Raw genomic sequence first — 21,478 nt, 5'->3', positions numbered from 1 at the left:
TAGATGAACAGTTTGATGAATTTTAGTTTGATGGAATACTCCACGGCACAGATATACCAGAATTTGGTGAGCCTCAGTTGATGGACACCTGGACTATTTGGATTTCTAGTTTTTGGCTATTATTAGCAATGCCACTTCCAAGAGTCTTGTACAGCTTGCTGTGTGTCTATGTATATGCTTTGCTCTTGGGTGAATCTCCACAGCTGGGATTTTGGAGTCACAGCTAATTTAGATTTACTATCTCTGATGCTACCCTCTTTTCTAAACCAACTGCACAATTCTGCACCCCCCCCCCAAACCCCCACCAGTGCATCACAGCTCCATTCGTTCCACACTTTCACCAACATATCTTTTCAGTTTTAGCCGAAGTGGGTGTGTATAGCTAGGTCATTGGGTGTTAATTTCAATTACTCTGATGACTAGTGGTTTTGAGTATCTTTTTACATGCATTGTGGCCATTTATATAACTTTTTATTTGAAAAGTAATTGTTAAAGATGTTTACCCATTTTTGGGTTGTTTGTCTTATTATTGTGTTGAAAAAGTCTTCCATATATTTCAAATGGAAATCCTTTAAAGGTTTTTGGAATTCACCAGAGTAGTCATTTCTTTCCTAAGTTATTTTTTGTGGGAAGTATTTTATGAATTTGATTCCTTTCATTGACATAGGGTTTTTAAAAATATATATTATTTACTTCTTCTTGGTTAGGGTAATAGAAATATGACTGCGTGACGCCTGAGCATCTCATGAGATCCAGAGACCCTTCTTTCCATTTGATTCGATGAGGCTTTGCCACCATGTCACAGCGAGAGCAGAGGTGGCCTGAGAAAGAAGAGAGTAAAGAGACTCCCTGGACACCATCGGTCTGAGTCTCCCCAGCCAGTGACACAACCCCCCAACACGGTCAGTCACCAAGGACAATGCTCCCATGCGGCAGCAACTCTGATGTAAACTATCTAAACCACTGAATATTCAACTGATCTTTATTATATTTCCCAATATGAAGAACCATTTATTTCTAACAGTTTTGCAGGTTGTTAAGATGTCACATTTGAACTAAATTATGTCCCTTTAATCTTACTATTTTAACTTTGTATTAATATTGTACTGGCCCTGGTAATTTTAAAGTATAATTCACACAAACTATAATTAACTGTTACAATACAGGACAGGACTGGCCACTGGAGGAGGAGTGGGTTTTCCTATTTTCATGTCCTTTGTATTAAAGTATCAAATACTGCTTCATTCTGTGCAGAGACAACACACGTTCTTTTAAGGCACCACGTTTTAAATTTATTTTTTGTTTATTTCATGTTTATTCCATATTATACTCATGAAATTTCATTCAGATGAATATCAATATTATTTTAGAAAAAAAGAAGAGAGAGGTAGTTTGCTTAGCATTCTGGGCCAGAGAAAGTCAGTGATGTCTTCCTAAAGCCCAAGTGAGATCAAAACATTTTTAATGGATTCACTTTGCATTTGGAACTAGTTCTAGTAGATTAACTGAGAATTCAGCACCAGAGACAGTTTGGCTCAGTTCTAACTTTATTTCTCTCCGGATCCCTTCCCAGTCTCTGCTCTCCTGTGTCAGACCCACCCAGCCTTGCCCCGGCCCTGGCATTTCTCTCCTGCTATGGCTTCCACTTAAAATGCCACGTCTCCTCCTCTGCCCTCACAAGCCTGACTCACCCCTCGTGCCTCAGTGTAAACTACCATCTTCCCACCAACCCTGCCCTCTCCCCGAGCTGCGTTTAGATGTTTTTCTGTCATGCCTGCCTTGCTGGTATAGCCACCACAGCACAGTGTTTACTTCATTCTCCGTTACTGCCGAGCAAGTGAAACCCACTGCTATGGCACAACTCTTACTAAGTGGGAGACATGTCTTCACTGGATTTAGCAAAAATGCTTATGCAGATCAAACCCTTGTATTTGTTGTATTTGTAACCATCGCGCCAAAGCCGGTGCTGGACGGCGCCCTACCCAGCAGACAGTAACCTCTCTCTGAAGGACTCCTGAGCGACAAGCGGTGCTCCGAGTAAACGGCAGGCTCTCTCACCATTCCTTGTGATCCCCACAGGCCCTGGTGCTGTGCTGGCAGTGACTCAAGTCCCTTGTGCTTTGCCCATCTTCTCTCAGAACAGAACTAGGCTCAGCAGGGGAAACCTAGAAGGAATCAGGTCCTGCCGGTTTGCACCAGGAACGACTGGGCTCCCGGTCGACTCAGAAATACAACCACCGATCTCACAGGAGAAATAACTACGCATCGTAACTTTTTAAGTTTTTATGTTACTTAGTGTTTTAGAAAACAACCGATTCAGGTTCAAAAATAGTATCCTAGTGGCCTCATAATGACCTTTATGTTTACTGGCTTTTATAAATAAACTTTATTTTGGAACAGTTTTGTGTTTATAGAAAAACTGAGAAGGTAGTGCACAGAGTTCCCATATGCCCTGCACCTAGTTTCTCCTAACCATAATGTCTTACATTAGTGGGCATATTTGTTAACAATTAGTGAGAGAGTAATGATGCACATTTATTAACTAAAGTGCAGATTTTACTCAAGTTTCATGCGTTTTTTTACTTAATGTCCTTTTTCTATAAGAGACCCCCGTCCAGGATAACACATTAAAGCTAAGGGCCGTCGTCTCTCCTTACGTCTTATCTGTGCTGTGGCAGTTTTTCAGAGCTTTCCTCATTCTGGGTGACCTTGACAGCTTTGGGGACTAATGGCCATGTATTTTGTAGGATGACCCTTTATTGGAATTTGATTTTGTCATGATTGGATGGGGTTGTGGGCTTTGGGGAGGAAGATCACACAAGTAAAATGTCACATTCATCACATTATACCGAGCGTACAAACTAACAACATGATTTATGACCATTAACGTTGACCTTTATCATCCAGCTGAGGAAGTATCTGTCATATTTCTTCACTGAAAAAAAAGGTGCTCTTTGTAAAACAACCTGGTGTGTGTAAGTCCTCTCTGGAAGGCAGCTAGTGTGCGCAGTGCACACGTCAGGCGGGCAGAGCTGTGCGGCTCCTTGACGGTGGGCAGCTTTGCACCAGTGCCTCTGCTCCTGGGTCCTTTACTTCTAACCCGATGGACTCATCTGTGTTTGTTTTATATTTTGGGTTATAATCCGATATTACTTAATTTTGTTCCGCAGACTGTTCTGGCATCAGCCTTCGGGCATTGTGAGCCAACCGGCCCCTGCGTCTCTGAGACAAGCCTCACCAGTATGTGCATGAGCGTGTGCACATGCATTAGCACTTCCTTACCTTCTGGAACTACAAGATGCTCCAGACACATCTTACAGAGTCACTACCCCAGCCCTGTGCTCAGCCCTGTGCTGTAGGTGCCAAAGCTCCTTTTACTGGGAACTGGGGACTCGGACCTGGGTGCCGGCTGTGCTCATTGCTTCTGGTGTGGCGTTTCTTTCAGGCTCTCTCAAGTCGCAGAGCAAAGAAATCGGTGTGTATAACTAACCTGTACATATACATATGTCTACAAATATTTCCATACACAGCCATCTGTATCAGGCTAACCACGAGTCCTTATTCACCAACCTCACCATCACATGGTTTATTCTGACCACCCCTCTTTGCCTACCTGCAAATTCACACTCCACAGGACAGTGAGGAACTGGCACCCACCATCTGCTCTTTGCATCTTTTGACCATTTTTAATTGGTTTGCTTGTTTTCTTATTGTTGAACTTTAAGAGTTCTTTGTATATTTTTGATGTATAAAATCTGTGCTTTTAAATTATAGGAATAAAGCCATTATGCCCTTATAGGCCAGGGAGATGGCACTATTAGTGGAGTCTTGTAATAAACTAATCATTCACCCTGTTCAATATTTATATTAATACCTTTTCAATCATATGTCCTTATTTGAACATATTATCTTTTACTCTTCTTTCCAAGAGATTTAAAGGGTAAAAACAATCAACTAACTGACTAGGTAATATTTCGTCTGTATCTCTTTCTCAGGAAAGAATATGTTGCATGCTTTGTTGAATTTCCTTTACTATTTGTATTGCTCACGTCAGCTCCTGTTTTTATCTCTTCAGTGAATAGAAGGTATTATTTATCTACCTAAGGCCTCTTAAAAGTCTATACCATTTCTTCAAAATGTGAGAAGACTGAATATAGTACTTCATGGTTATGTATAAATGCACATACACATAAATATAAAATTTTAAAATAACAAATAGCATGTGAAATAGATGTTTTATTAAAGCCTCACAAAGAAAAAGGAAAAAAAAGTAATATACAGTTTTGGAAAATTCCAGAAACAGAATTTTTGGAATGCATCCCATATTTTTCACAATTTGATATTTGGTCCTATATGCCAGATAGTCCTTCTGAACATTACAGGTAGAGCATGAGACAGGACAGAACAAGTTGAAATGCTCATGGCACTGTTTTCGAACAATGAGAGAATAAATGAATTTAAAAAATCAAGTACTGACAGTGGTATGATAAAAAATTTAAAAAGGCACAAGAGAATGGTAGCTACTAGTCTGTATTTCCAAAAAATAGTAATATGTGATTAATGACATTATTTATAGACTAAAAAATAGCTCTTTAATACTACTGATTTGTCTTCTTTTAAGCTATATTTGTTTATTCTTCAACCTTAATGTGCAGGGTATACCCACTAGATATTGGAACCTATTTTTTCTGTACAAAGACATGGAATTATCACATAATGCTATGTATGAAAATCAGTGTTCTTGTTGTCACAGTTACAGTTTACATAGCTTTCAATTAGGGTCAGAATATTAGAAAGTATTCTTAATATGTAAATGTGCAGTGCCACATTTTATGACTTTGGAGTTAAAACACACAGAAAATAAATATTTATTGTTGCTTATGGGATTTGAAAGCACATTTTCTAATCTGAAGGCTCTACTTTTTATAGCCTTTGAAATAGGATGTAGCATTGCACAATAATTATATGTATTTAAACCTCTAAAAAGCTACGACTACGAGTGTCATCTATGGAGCTGGGCAGCACGGCCCTGTGGCTTCCATCAAGAACACTCTTAAGGATTTAGAGTCGAGTGTGTGCTTGAATGTGCTTATAACTGAATCATGTCCCTTGACATCGCCAAATACATGTGTGCAGCCTGCCCAAGTGCTGATTTATCACCAGTTACATGAATCAAAGGAGTGCCTACATGTTTTTAAAAATTAGGTGGTGAAAATACTTGTAAGGAAAGAGTAGCTACAACTGGATATTTCTAAAGATTAAATAAATATAAAAACTGAGTGTGTGTGTGTATGAATAACAAATTAATATGTAAGAAAACTACAACCTGGAGAAATACCAATCAACCACAAAACAAGTGTCGTCATCATCATGACATGACACAAGAATGTGCTACATAAATTTGAAGGGAAGACACTATAATTCCACTAGGGGCCTGGAAATGGGGAGGGGGGGAATATTCCTTCCCATGCATGTTTCTTTCTAGACCTGATGATAAAGGCTCAATATTTTCAGTAGATGCATTAAAATGTATGAAAGTTTTATCAGTTCTAAGGAGATGCTCCTTGTACTGAAATCAATAAATGACAGAAATCACGCCAGAGGCCCTGAGTCAGGTTTAAACAACATACCTTGAAGATGTGATAAGTTAGAACTTAAAAAATATTTTGGTAGAAGCTCAGGTTACAAGGGTTATCTGTCATCATAATATGGAAAGCTGATTGTAAAGCAGTGACAAATTTGTGTTTTGGGAATCTCAGTGGTTTGGGTATCTCAGTGGTTTGGGTAGTTGACACTCTGGCTCTAAAATGCTTGAACAGTGCTGTATCACTTGCCTCAAAAAGTGAATATTGAGGAAAAAATACTCACCTAAGGATTATATATCTTTATAAGGGGGCAAGGATCTAAAGCCTTTATATAGTGGAAGGTAGGGTAACATTCAAGTGCCATTTTTCTGTGAAGGTAATCATGCTGATGATTCATTTAATAGATAGGTTCATGTTCTATGATTCTCCCTTTCAAAACTATACATTTTACACTATTTTATAAATACTATTTAACTAGTTATAGTTAAATAACTTACTGCCTCTATGTGAGGCAGTAAGGAAGTAATATTGCCTTTAGTTTGTGTATGTAAGTGGTCGCAAAGAGGTTAAATGCTGGACTCAGATAAAAAAAATCCAGTAAGAGACTACCAGATATATGGCTAGGTTGTCTGCTCCCATCCCTGTCTACCTCTCTGTACAAAAATGCCACGTTATGAGAGGGAGGGTGGGGGCCCAGGCATTCCCTGCCCCAGACGTACATTAACCAGACAACATGAGTGATTTTTATATGAGCTATAAATGAACTAAGAGAGTGGAAACTAAGTGATTTTTCCTTGATTATACACATTTTAAGGATTTTCCTAAATATAATCCCCATCTTATACTCAGTTTTAATTTTTTTTAAAGATACAACCTAGTAGAGCAGGAAGAATATTAGATGCCTCTGAAGACAATTCAACTGGGTCAATAACATGCTAAATATTCTTGAAACATTTCTCAATTGATTTAGTTTCAACTAAATAAATTTAGAAAAAGATGTTCTCCTAGATACTCTTTAGTTATAAAGAGTATGATTCAAAATTAGAGGAACTACTTCCTTGTACAAATCTCCTAAAACTACAAACCCAAAACATTAAGGTAAATGCTGTAATTCATTGTTATTTTTTAGATTTCATTATCCCAGGCTACAGTATTCTTAAGGATGCTGCAAAGCTTGAACATCGTGCTTTGCAGATACACCCATGACACACGTGTGTGATACAAATGCTCTTGGGCCGTGACGAGCACCGTGAGCAGAGGGCTTGGCCTGGCTGTCCTTCCCCAGGCACACATCCGTGCACACCGTGCTCACTCCTTCCACGGCAGGCTCATTTGATTGAGAAGGGAGTGTTAAAACTGCCATGGCTTAACGTCACAATGCCAAATAACAGCTGCTTCTGCAGGAGAGGTGGCAGAAAGAGGGAAAATCACTAATTCTTTGCTCTTAGAACTCTGGTTTAAAAGTAGCTGGAGAACAGCAGCATTACCTACCTAAGAAACTGTTCATGAGAAATGAAGTGCATTTTGCAGGGAGGGGCTGGCAGTGGAGGGAGACGCTGGAATCAGGGGGCGTCATGGGCCGTTGCTGGGGGCTTGACCTCCAGACCTCAACAAATCTGCAGGTATCTGTGCAATTCAAGGAATAGCAACCCACCTACCTTCACGTCGGGCAAGTGCCACCTGATGCTGAATAAGCTGAATTTCGAATTACAAACTCCTCTCCTACATGGCCACACATTTTTATAAGGAAAAACAAGACATAAAGACCTGAAACTAATGAAAAGAATGTCGGTCAAAGACTGAATGTGCAGATGTATAAAGAATGTCACTTTTTCTTATAAAGAATATCAATATCCTGTCTACCTGATAGACCTCTTTCAATGGCGCTTTCCGTGACAACTATCCTTTGAAAAACGCTTTAGGAAATCGGGTCATTTTTTTCTTCCACACCCTCATGCTGGATCCCATAGACATGTTTTGTAGATAATAAGGAGAGTTCCAAACTCACACTGACTTTTTTTTTTTTTCACTGACTTTTTATTTAATGAGAGATACATTTGATTTTTCTCCTGGCACTTAGGAGATTTATTCCAACACTCTTTGATTCTGAGCAAAAGTCAACTCAGGCTCATTTTTAGGGATAAAAAATCACTTATAAAGGTGCAAACCATCAAATCAGTGAACTGCTCTAACCCACATGAGCCTGGTCGGGGTCCCTGGGTGGCTTGGGAAGTGTGAAGAGATATATTGTGTCCAGACATTCTGGAAGAAGAGAAAAAGAAGGAAATTTCAGCAAACAGAAACCAAGGGAACTGTATCTCTCAAATGACACCAATTTTACCAAACATAACACATTTCAGGAATTTCATGTTCTTTATCTACATGAGACCTAAACTGACTTAAGGGCTGAGGACAAAAACAATCATCTTAAATATCCCTGGTCCCCTAAGAAAGGAGAACACGTTCTATTATCGGGGCTTATTTTTGGCTTAAGAGACGGTGGCCTTAATGATTCCTCAAGGTCCCTATTTTAGTGACGTTCCTATAGTCCTGTGTCTGTTAGTCTCATATTTAAAAGGCAACTCATGTAGCTTTATATAAGCTAATGACAAATTTTATTTACAATCAAAGCATCTTGTGGTAAATAGGATACGTGATGAGAAAGTTGGCAATATCCATATTATATATGTATATAAACATAGTGTATTAATTTTTATCTTGCGGACTTTATTAATGGGAAAGACAAACAAGTATCACCTATTTGTGAAAGATAGGTCCAAAATTTACTTGGAAAACATCATTGTGGAACTCTTGGCTTATTGTACAAGGCAAAACCAAACATACTGAATCACACTTGCTTTAATGACATGGGAATAACCCGGAAAAGTCCTACTCAAAAATTTACCCTTTCCCAAGTAATCAATGTCAGCAAGTAATCAAATTTCACACGAAGTCGTATTTTTCCTTCACTTTTATAACTCTCTGGTGTTGCTCTGCCTTTCAATAACAGGTGATTGGAAAAGGCGCTGTGCATTTTACAAAGGTTTTCTCTTGGATTTCTGAAAAGGTGACTTTTTCAAAAAGTAAAAGCCAAAGCGTTTCCAAGTCAGAGAAATCTCATATAATTAAAGCCTCCAGCTGCATGCATTCTTATTACCACAGACAACATAGCAAATTGACATATGTGATTCTGGATCACACTTCAGATTTTAAATTATTTTAGTCTGCTGAAATGTGTTTAAGTGCACTAACCAGATACACTTTCAGTAATTTGGCTTTTAATGACTATCCTTCACTTCAGAACTTCCTTTGATGTTAAAATAGTCTAAGAAATAATGTAATTTCCCCACATGCTGGTTGGGTTATAGTCAGATGTTTCTAAAATATTTCATGTGAGAACTCTCCCTGACCCCTACCACTGTGAAAATGTGAGGAGATTTTACTTACAATAATTTTGTATCTTGTAATTCACTAAATTACCTGGAATGATCAGGACCTCAATTGAAATTGATTGCTGAACCAAAAATAACATCAAAGTAATATATCAAAAGGATATCACAGATGTAAAAATACAAATTACAAGAATAAGTTCAGGATAATTAATATTTGCAAACGTTCACTGCCAAACACCTTAGAAAGTATAAAGCTTATAGCACATTAAAATATAAAATTTTAAATAGGCCTCTGAAACTGGAAAAGACTAATTCCTACTTATTTGCTGTAAGCCAATAGGCATGATACCAAAGAGCTTTATTAACAATTATTCTAATTTCTATGCTTACTTCCTATAGTGCCTTAAACATATTGTTTCTAGCCTATTAAGACATTTAAGAGCATTGAATATATTTCTAATCACCTTTCATATTTATCAACCAAGGTCATAGTCCCATACTCTTCTCCTAAATTGTTTAGACAAAATATAAAGATGCATAAAGCAAAATCATAGAGGATATCATTTAATAAATTAAACTCAATAAGCATTCATTGAGCTCCATTACTATCAAAGTGTTGATAGGAACCATCATATTGTATTAGGTGTTGTTCACTGCACATATTGTCCTAACAACTGTGAGGCAGATTCTACCGCAATTTTATAGAAAAGGAACCTAAGGCTCAGAGAAATTAATTGACTTGAAAAAGATAAATAGCTAGAAAGTAGTAGAGAAATAATTTGGCTACAAAATCTTTGCCAACGACTTCCTTATTAGTAGTACTAATGAAAGCTACCAATTATTAAGCATCTACTGCATGACAGATTATGAAAGTCACTCATTTTAAATTTAACACAATCATTCTATAGGAAATAAGAAAAACTGATACTATAAGGGAAGTAATATTATTCCTATGTTGTAAGTGAGAGACTCAAACCCCAGAGGCAAAGCTCCTTCACACACACACACACCACGGTCTTTGTCTCAAGCAAATCTTTTATGGAAGTACTTATACATGTATACATGCAGCCGTGTGTGCATGTGCATCTATAGACAGATGGATACGGAGTCACTCAGGTATAAAGTATTCCTTTTGTGGATGTAGAGCACCAATTTCACTGGAAGCATTTCAGCTTAGAAAGAAAAGCCACAGTATAACCAGCTAGCAAGTTTTACTGCTTTATTCTCCTTCATAAAATAGTTGAAATGTGTAATATAAAATGTAAAGTAAATCGGATATGTGTGTTGTTTGGAAACGAATATAATATACAGGACATTGTTGCTACACTACGTTTAGGCTACTCAGGAAAAATTCCCGGCCTCTCCTTTATAGGGTATACATAACGTGTTATTTTTGTATCACAGATAAATGGAATGTTATACTATTTTAATAAGCCTTAACTTAAATTAGTAAGCCTGAATCACTTTATTAGAGCAAGCACTAAAATGACATTTAATTATCTGTAGTTAATAGTAAGATCTAATGGATTAAGCTATTTTGCTTGGGGTCCCCAGAGGCAGCAGGAGAACTAAAGTGGTCAATAAGTTTCAGGATTAATAGACAGAATAAGGGCGATGTGTGTGCATTATCTATGTGTGTGTCTGAAATATGCGATCCCCAATGTTGTATTAATTTGCAAATGTTAAAGCAAAAACTAATAACAATCACCAAAACAAATAAAATCTGAGCAAATTGTCTAAAGAACAGTAGATATGCCAGTAATTCAGGTGACAGCACCCGCAAAACCTTAGAAAAGCCCACGTCGGCGTGGTGCCGGTGTGCTTGACGTGAAAACTTGAAGGTGATGACTTGGGCCTACACAGAGAAGAGCGCATTCTACAATTCCTCTTAGTTTAGAAATACATGAAATAGATATTTTATTTTTTTATCACATGGGTTCAACTACAAACTAATTTTATGAAATTCTTCTTAAATAAACTAAAAAATGGTTACCTGTAGAATGTTTTATTTAGTCTGCATATATTTATTTGAAAATAAGTGGTGAGTGCCACAGATTAAATTTGTTCTTTACAATCATGTGCGTAAATGGACAGAAATACTTGAAGTAAAAAGCAGGGAAGCAGGAGAACCATAAGTTATCCTAATGAGAATGTGCGACATAAGCGACCAGTACTCTGAAAGTGAGTTTAGAGTAAGGGTTTCTTGTCTGGATAATTATACCTCATTTGTTTTAATAAAATAGGTAAGGGCAAGAATATGTGATGCTCTAGAACTGATCATACAATTGTAAACTTTTGGGCAATGAAATCATTTATTTAGTGACCTACCAAAATGTTTTCTTTTTGTTTCATTTTGTATTTAGTAATACAAATTTTTCAACATTATAAAAATAAAACCAATCAGAAAAGAAGGTAGTAAAGTGAAATGAATTTATCCCTTCCCACTGAAGAATTAAGTTGAGTATGACTATCCGTAGAAAGTATTAAAAAAAAAAATCTGTCGAAGTAGTGTTAAAAACCAAGTAATATTCTCTTCACATTACAAACATAACTGTTTTAAGTAACTAATTATATCACTAATAGAAAATTAAAGTGAATTATACAGCAATGGAAAATTCATCTACATTATGTAGTTCATTTTATAACAAAAATAAATATAAATGTGGCTGATGTTCCTGACACGGAAGGAAGGGCATGTGTAGGGAACCTTGGGAAAAAATAGGGCAGCACCTACTTGATGGTGTTGGCATCTGTACAGCTCTGCCAGCAACCGAGAAGCTATGACAACTTTATTGTTTCAGAATACAAGCCTGTTATACTCTGCAGATGAAGACACTGACATTTTGTTGCATTGATTGAAATGATTAACAGTTCATTGGAACTGGAAAATGCCCACTGTTCACAGAGAACAGTACTAACTGTGCCAAATTAAATACATTAAACTCAGAAGTCTTTGCCTTCAATATGCCCTCCACTGTAAGTGCACATACTGTATAGTTTAAATGGCCTCAGTGGCTTCATTAAGAATGTATTGGCACGTCAGTTTGGAGTTGCAATTTAAGTCTTTGCTATTTTGTGACACAACATGGCAGGGCGTGTGTTTCTAAACTATTAATAAGCATGTCTAGATGTCTAGTGTTGGGAAAACAGTAAAGTAGGATGGGTCTAGAAGTCTGTTCATATATATATAATATTTTTTTCCTTTGGTTACTCATGTCCTGGGTGCACCTTTAAGAGACTTAAGAAGCAATATTTGAAATACTTAAGTAATATATTTTAAAATGTAATACATAGTTAATATAATTGTTAATCTATTTTGAGTCCTGAGCACATTTTTCCAATCCTTTTCATTCAAATTCCCTTCATTTAAAAAACTCATCTCCTTTTACATGAATCCAGATTCCACAAAATCGTAAATTAATTAATCCCATTTCCACTTCATTATCCTCATATACAAACTGTTGATATTTATACCAAATTTACAGACTTATCATGAGGATTAAATCAAATTGCATTTTAAAGCATTTACTACAATGTCGAGCATGAGACATGCTAAACAATAATGCTAATGAGAATACTAATCATCTGCATCTCACATTTGTGTTGCACACTCATCTGGTATTTAGATAAAATTACCTGAGAGAACAGACGCATTCTCTAGGCCTGGAAAATGCCCACTGAGCTGCCCACCCCACTTTCAGTGCTGTCGTGAGGACAGTAAGTCATTCCAACCGACGTCTGTTTTCTCTCCAGATTCCGTGTGTCTGGGTATTTCTACTTGGATTCAACAAATCTGCTTCATTTTCAAATATAAAATGCGTGCAGCCCGGTGCTTATCTGCACATATATATAACAGAGGAACATTTGCATATTTATTCAACCTGATAACTTATCTTAGTAAAATTTAATTGGTGTTTTCAGTCATGATATTAGCCAGCTTAACACGGGCTACTCATTCAGGTTAGGAAGTAACTTAACTAACTTGGTAAAGCACACAGATCTAGAACTTCTTGCAATGGCTAATAAATAACATGATAAAGAATAAGAAGGTCCAAAAGCAGGAAGAAGGTGGTGGGTATCATTTAGAACTGTCACCTTCCCAGGCTGACGACAGGTCCTATCACGGATCAGGTAAGTCCCTAAACTTCCACACCAAAGACATGCTAGTGATGGCTCAAGATATGCTTTCTTGGTACTTATATTTTTCTGTTCATGGCTGTCACAAATGCCCCTGAGAAAATGCAGCACAGGCTTGTATAATCAATATCTTTCCCTTTCTCTTTATTTAGATAGGTAGTGGAGGGGAGAGATGCAATATAAACACATAAACAGCTAAATCCTGGTATTTAGCCTTTGGAGTATTTTGACAGGTGCTAGAGCTTTTGCTTGGAGGCTTAAAAGTCTGCTTGATATTCTCAATATATGCATACATATATCTATATCTATATATTTATATATACATAACAGCTTAGAGGATTCTGTGAGCCAGATTTTTAAAGAACGGTTTGCATTTTTAAAATAAAATCAAGGCTAAAGGTAAGTTGCTAAGAAAGGCATGTAACTTTTAAACTTGTATGTTAGAAAGGTTAAGACAGGAGATAAAATAATTAGAAACAAAATAGCCATAGTTTTGAGCTGACTGATGACCAGGGAGCAACTGGCCAATCTGACTCTTCATGCATTTACCCCAGTATCCAGAGTGGGTCCACTGAGGGTCCCTGGGTGGTGGCCACTCCCACAGGGCCACACACAAAGCAGAGGAGAGGGAGTCCTGACACGGCAAAGCTCTCAGTGTGTGGAATATGTAGAAAAATCAAAGCAATTTTTTCCCTCCCAATTCACAGTACTTTAAATTCTTCTCAATGATACTTAATTAAAAAATACTGTTAAAATACAGTTGATAAATTACAAATGGGTAGATTTCAAAATGAGAACATTAAATGGAAAGAGCCAGATTATGGACGGCAATTACTTCAAAAGGCTTTGAAACATCTTTCCTTATGACACACCATTATTTTTTATGTAATTTGCTTCCTGTCAATTTATTATTACAACTCATTGAAATGATTTAAAATGGAAGAAATTCTCTCTGTTAGTGAACTAGTAAATACACATCTCTCAAAACAAAAAACTTTTCAGCATTTTTCAAATAACCTTTTATACTTCATAATTAGTATCAACCTCCCTTTTTGTATATCAAAGAAGTTACTAATATTTTAACATCTTAAAAGAGATTGCATTATTTCACTTTAATTTTTATGTGAAATGTATTTTAACATTGTTAAAACATTGTAGAACTGGATTTTAATGGATTTCACTGTAAGACATAAAAATGACTTTCTTTTCTAACATGTAAGATGATGCTAAGTCTTTTATCATTTTTATATTTTTTACATTTCTCACTAAGATAGTCACAGTAAGTAGGAAAAAGAAAAGTAAAAGGTATATATGACTATTAAAATGCATATTTATAAAGTTACTTTCCGAATGGGACTTTTAAATATAGCAACAAATATTAAGTATTAGTAATTTTACAGATATTATACCTTTTTAGACAAATGTGAATTTCCCTCTACAAAAATCGTGGGATCACTAGAAATCTTGCCAAAAGAGTCACCTCACCTCTCCACATCCTCTCCAGGGAGGCCGATGCCCAGACAGGCAGCCTGAAGCTCTGGGCAAAGGACCAGGCCTGAACGGTCCGGCCATGAGACCCCGTTTAGTGACGAGGTATATCCTAACTATCAACTCATTCTGCTACAGGACAACCAAAATACGATGAGGCGCATTATGTAACCTTCTGTAAGAATTCATTTACACAAAAAAATCTGGGGGTGGGCACTAAAATTCAGAAACGGAGATTATGAAATCTCTGATTTGAAATTTAAACTCTTGAGAGTTAACCTCTGAGTCCATTGCTAAGTAACAAACCTGCCGTTTCTGTGTTAGATCTCAATTCCACCCTCGCGTCCCCCACTGAAGCCCAGACAGTCACGCATCATTACATCAGCTAGTCATTCCAGACATTTCCGAGCAACAATCTGGAGGGTGATACCTGTTTCACATTTTTATTAATTAATCAATTATGCTTTACATTAAAATCTGAATACATTTCACTCCACAGCTTAGCAATTCTACCACTTAAATCTTGCACAAAGGAGGAGAGAAAATAAGTTTTGGCAATCTTATCAAAGCATTATCAAAATTATCAGGTTTCTTTTTAGGAAGCTAACATTATCCTTTTTTAATGTTCTAAAATTTGGAAGCTCTTTCACAGGATGCCATGAATACTTTTAAATATACCTCGAAAGCCAGATCAAATAAAACTCGAAAATACTCCTTTGAGAAATCCTCTTTGGGGAAACCACAGTAACTCTCCCTAACGTGTAAGGGCTCACTCACCCCGACCTTCAGACCCGGGGGGGCCGAGCCTACAGGCCCCGCCATGACCGGGCCTCTCACCGCAAGGCTGTGGTCCTGAGTCAGGAAGCCTTTATTATCTCCACACATAGCAAGAGAAAAATCCTCCCTATAAAGTACCTCTAAATTAAACCCGAATTCATAACAATTAAGATCAGGTAGGATTTTTATCCACCAAAGCAATTATTCAAGACTAAAGGAGAAATGAATGCACTTCAGAAAAATAACACTGATTTTTACCACCGCAAACACAATTTTACTGGAAAAGCCCATGAAGACATAACTTCAGAGAAGAAAAAAACAATCTCAAAAAGAGACTGAGATGCGAGAGGGAAAGGTTTACAAAGAAACTGGTGAACATGCAGGTGAATCTAATATATTTTCTCCATCTCATAATAATAAGCATTATGTTATAGGGAAGCTAGAAAAAGACGAAATGAAGATACACACTCAGAGCAGCACGAGAGCAAGCAGCGACCCTGAGAATTTAATGCAAAATAGGCTACGGGATTTATATTCGAGAAGAACAATACAGATGGTGGTGATTTATACATGAAACATCAGAAAAAGTTAAAAAGCTTATTTTTTAAAAGATAAATGTAACTGCCCCTCAAGACACACTAAATCTTCTCAGACATGTTTTCTCCACTTCATATTCTCAAGAGTAAACTGGGGAGAGAGTGTTTGCCTTTGGTCCTGTTTGTGCAGTTCCTCGTCCATCCTGCATGCCACCCACCCTCTCAGCTATCCTCACGCTCTAAGGAGGGTGTCTTGCATGGTTCCTTTTTCTCCCTTTATGAATTACTTTTCTCTGCTAAAAAGATCATAGGTCCCATAAATACAATGTCTCATTCCAGCCAGTGCAGGCCCTGCAGTGCAGTATCAGTTTTATCTTCCATATCAGCAGGATAAACATGAATAGGACAAGCTGTGTATCGTTCGAGCAATACTGTGAGGCACCCTTGCATTGCCAAAATATTTCTGTTCAAAACAATTTTCCTGAATTTCTTTGTCTTAGCACCAGTTACATGCAAAACTGAAAATAGGGCAATTAAAAAACACTTAATGAAAAATACTCTGTATACGTATCTACATATGTAATATACTCGCTGGATATTACAAAAAAAATCCCTCCTTTGTTTCATCAATAGCATGATCTTCAAAACATAGATTGTTTGGTCCTTTCTCATTAGAAGCAACGTATTGTTATTACTGGGGTAAAAAACATAATCTGAGATATAAATAAGTTTCTAACACTCATTACTTGTGCAATGTTGACATTTTTTTTAATTACTAGAAAGACTCGTATGAGTGAAGTGGTATCCATATGGTTGAACTTATTTTTCCAAATATTATGCAGTTTGGGCATAATTATGCAATATTGAGCAAATTATGATTTAAATTCTCCTAGTAGTCAGAATGGGAAAGTTTTGACTCAGTCCCCGGTTGACAGTAAATTCTGGTTAACCAAGTAAATGTTGAGCCTGCAAAGGCATAGATTTTCAAAGCGACTAGACACATCAGTATCTTAGAGAGAACGGAGACTGAGAGATTCCCTTGGAGAGAATCGCTGGTGCGCTGTGAGTCCAACCAGCACTGCCAGATGCAAACAGCTGGGGAAGCACTACCACCAACTGAAGCCCAGGGAGAGAAGCGGCTCAGAGGGACCATTCTTGCTCTGATTTGTGTTTCATGGAGTTTGAAAGATGAGGCCGACTCCTGTCCTTATTCCCACTTGGGAAGTTGAAAAGGCAAGAAAACTGTACTGCTAAAATTCTCTGGTCATGAACTTAGCCTCCCTCCACTGGAAGATCTTCTCACGGCAAATGACAGGTGGGTGTTCCCTACGGACCAGACATTGCGTTAGGTGGGGGGAGTCGGCCTGGAGTCCGTGGGACTGCTGCTTAAGAGTATTTATTATCTGTGCTCATCCTGAGACTCAAGCAAAGAGTTTTTCCATGGAGGGGGCCTCTGAAAACCCAGGGTCCCACAGGGAGGAGTACTCAGGGGAATGGTACCCCTCGCCTATATCAGAGGGGAGCCCAAGCAGAGGACCCCCTAAGACACCACGACAGCTTCAACTAGATCAGTCATCAATGAAAGTCAGCCACGGCAATCTGCCAGCTCTAGACGACACAAAATCATCTCAGAGCAGTGCCAGTCAAGCGAAAACTTGGGGCAACGTTCTGCCTCTGGGCCACTCCTCTCTTTTCCGACTCGGCAGGCTTTCGGAGAAAGGGAGTGGAAGACGAGCAGTCGGCGGCTAGGCCTGCTCCCAGGTCGGTCTGCTGGCAGTCATTCCTGTATTGCCCCGTGGAGATCTATATCAAATTCATAGTATGATTATTATAAAGGGCTGGGTGCTTTAACTGCTAATTTCATACTGTGTTTTGTGATTTAAAGTTACAAGACTGTCCAAAAGTGAGCAGGTCATGGGACCCACCGGAATTTTCATTTAGGGGCAAAAGAACACCTCCCCTCATTCAGGGATGTTAAAGGGAGAGTAAAGACAAATAAGCAGGTAAATTAGAAGAATCCGACAAGTTCTGTCTGCTCAGTGTCTAGGTGCCATTTGAATAAATGAATCATCATTTCTTCTGCTCAAAGAAGGACAGAATTTATTTCAAACATTAGACCAACTTAGCCCAGTAAAGAAAGTAAAGTGGGAAAGAAAACAGTTATAGTGCTTTTTTTCTCCCCCTGCTGCCCCTCTCAGCATCACCATCTGGCAGTTTTCCTGTGACAATTACTGGAGAAACAAGTGGCTCTTATTCCAGCAGTCACAGAGACACACAATAGATATTTAGAAGAAAGAGAATCTCCAATCACAGGCAACACAGATGTCAGAAATGTAAAACGGTTGGACAGTTTTCTCATTTTTCCTCAAAGTTTTACAAGGCGACAAAGTCTTTTGATCATTGCCAACTTCTGAGTACAACGATCAGTCGAAGCAGGGTCTCTGTACCACAGCAGTGCTGACATCATGGGCCAGATCATGCCCTGTTGTGTGGGGCTGTGGGCGCTGCAGCATGCTTGGCAGCATCCCTGGCCTTTATCCACTAGATTTTGACACCTCATCCCAGGAGTGACAATTTGCAATATTCCCTGCACAGTAAAACTGTCCCTCTCCCCTACCTCCGTGAGAACCGCTGGTCTAAAAATCAGCCTGCATACAAAAATTTTGAACTGCAATCAAATTCTAGAATACTTTATTTTCATTTAGCATTTAAAAAAATCCATGGTTATTCAACACAAAATGATATGTCTTGGTAAGTCCCAGCTGGAAAAAGCTAATACATTTGAGGAGTATAGAAAATGAGGAGATTGTGTTTCCTTACAGCTGCCAGGACTCTTCAAAGACAGGAGTCTTCGTGGTACTATTAAAATGGATAATGAAATTTGGAAAACAGAATTACTGTCATAAACTCATATTTCACTGAAAATTTAATAAGGCTATATCTCAAATCTAAGACTCTAAAATCACCCAAAGATCAGGAAAGTATTGCTAATCCTAGCACAAATTCAGCAGGGTCAAGCATCTATCACCTCCAGATCACCTGAATGCCACTGTAAAGGAGATAGTCTTCCTGCTGCAATGTATTTTATTTCTTTTATATGAAGCCAAACAAAATAATCTCTTATGATAATCTGTTATTTTATTGCTTTATGAAAAATGTTTTTGAATATTGAAGATCCCAGTCATGGTATGAAGCGAAGCTATCTTGAATATATTTTGATGCAAACTGAATAAACAAAGTCTAAATTTTCATGACCTTTTAGCAATATTTAAATCATGTTATATATTTTGTGATGTGTTACACATTCCTTTACCTTTAGAAATAACTTAGCATGAACGGAAGCTGCCCAAGATGGTAGCCTGGAAACCCTAAACTTACTTCTTCCCATGGACACATCAAATCTACAGCAACAAATAGAGCAATTCCTGCTGAAAAAGAATTGGAAATCAGCTGAACAGCTCCCTCTACAACCAAGATGGGTAGGAGAGGAGAAGATGGGGGTCTTGCCAAAAACCCCATCCTCAGAATAGTGACCCACAAAAGGGAGGAATCTCGTGGGTCTGCAGCTACTCCTTGAAGAGTGAGGAGTTTTTGCCCCACATCAGGCACCCAAGCCCTTGGTATCTTACATGAGAGACAGGGCCCCAAAGCATCAGGCTTTTGAAACCAGGCTTACAACCAAGGAACTTGGGGGACTGTAAGGTTCTAACAGACTCCTTTTAGAGGACTTGGGCACAGGCTCACTCACCCCAGGATCCACAGCAAAGGCAGTGGTTTGAGTGTGAAGGAGATTCATGTGCTAATCGTAAGTACCTCCCAGAGGGGCAGAAACCACTTGGGACCCCCTTTGGAGACAGAGGTGCTGGCCGGTGCCATTTCTGCACTCTCCCTTTACTGTGCTAATGCCGAAGGGTGTGCACAGACAGACCCTGTGAGCTAAAATGACACTAACAAGGTCCTACTGAAGTCAGTGCTTTAGGCAGGACTGGGAAGAACCCAGAACCAACCGCCTTTAAATGGTCTTCCTGCAGCCTTCCAGTGTGCTGCTGCAATTCCGGGAGGCACTGTAAAATGTTCTAAACCATAGGGGTGACCTTGGGGACGCTGAAATATTCCAGGACATTTCTATGTAATAATGTTTCTTAGCACACTCACAATGTCCTGTTTTTCTGAAATGCTGGCCACCTCCACTTGCTAGGAGTTTCCCCTAAATATCTCACATCTGAAAACAAAGAATGACCAAAAAATACACAGTAACCAGAAGTAAGCCATAATTTTAGACTTAGTTTTGTGGTGGCATATGTCACTGCACAATGGGTCATTGTGCAAACTCATGGAGAGGTCATTGAAACGGCAGCATAGCTAATGCCGTGGTAAAGAGAAATCAAAGGGAAACTAGTTCTGGGAGAAACACTGTCAGGCCAACGCAACAAAGGCGAAGCAGAATAAGCTAAACTCACTCTCATTAAGCTCAGAGGAAATGGTGCCACCAGACAAAGGCATTGTTACAGATAAAACCTGGGGCTTAAATTAGACAATCTCCATTCACCTCAGTGACAAGGCTTAAGCTTATTTAATAAATTCCCAATGAAATATTTATAAGCAGATACAAATTCTAATTAGCCAAGAGTCATTTTATAAAAGGAAACTAATAATGAGCCTTCTAACCAATACTCTTTCCCTTCAGTGCTAAAGAAAGTAATCATACAGGGTCATTTTTATTTGGGGGAAAATATAATAGATGATCCGTAATACCATAATTGACATAATCTAATGAGGAGAATGAGCCATAGCCTTCTTCTTTAATCAAAGTAATATGTGTGATTATTTTAGGCGTCACTGGTACAACATTCAGAAACACTTAATTTCTGTCTTTGAGGCATGCTGCACCAGGAAGCCAACAGTTTCAGTGACTGGAAATGGAACACCGGAAGTGAAGGAAGACACCGAGAAGGGAGAGCGCCCAGGTAAACTCCAGAGGGCGCAGGACGGCGAACGGGGCGCGGGGGAGCTACACGCCGACCTCGACAGCCGTGCAGTTGTGTCTGTTACCCCCAGCAGCCTGGCGCACGAAGGCAGGCTGGCATCAAGCACTGAGCCACGTGTGAGCGCCCCTGGCATCTGCAGGTGAAACTTTGTGGGTAAGAACAAATACTTGGTGTAAGAGCTGTCTGAGCTTCAGCAATTTATTTAACTTTGCGAATCCCAACTTCCTGTTTGCACAATTGAGATAAATCTCAACTCATTGTGCTGTGCGGATTGAATTAGATAAACCAAACTGATGATTGCCTGATAAACGGTGGACGGTCTAGAGCTGAGAGCTGTTATTACTACTCTTATTGCTATGAGACTATGCTCTTAAGTGGAATAAAGAAAAATCATCAGGATTCAGGAAATCAAGATTTATGAGAATAGATTTTTAGAGTGTTAGTGTGCAGAAACCTTGGAATGCCAGGAAAGACGGCAGGCGGCCTGGTCAGGACATGGAAAAGGCTGCCGTGAAGAGCGCTCACCTGGCTTCCCCTCTCTCCGGCCCTCCACCCGAATAATGGGCGGCTGGGAC

General features: G+C 38.5%; 1 protein-coding gene across 4 annotated transcripts in view; it reads right to left on the bottom strand.

Annotated features, from left to right (window-relative positions):
- The window catches only part of NEIL3 (nei like DNA glycosylase 3), a 585,035-nt gene that overhangs the window by 65,137 nt on the left and 498,420 nt on the right, over positions 1–21,478 (bottom strand). The window lies entirely within an intron of this gene.

Source organism: Manis pentadactyla, chromosome 7, assembly GCF_030020395.1.
Source record: "Manis pentadactyla isolate mManPen7 chromosome 7, mManPen7.hap1, whole genome shotgun sequence".
Lineage (NCBI taxonomy): Eukaryota > Metazoa > Chordata > Mammalia > Pholidota > Manidae > Manis > Manis pentadactyla.
This window is presented reverse-complemented; position numbering and strand designations above follow the sequence as displayed.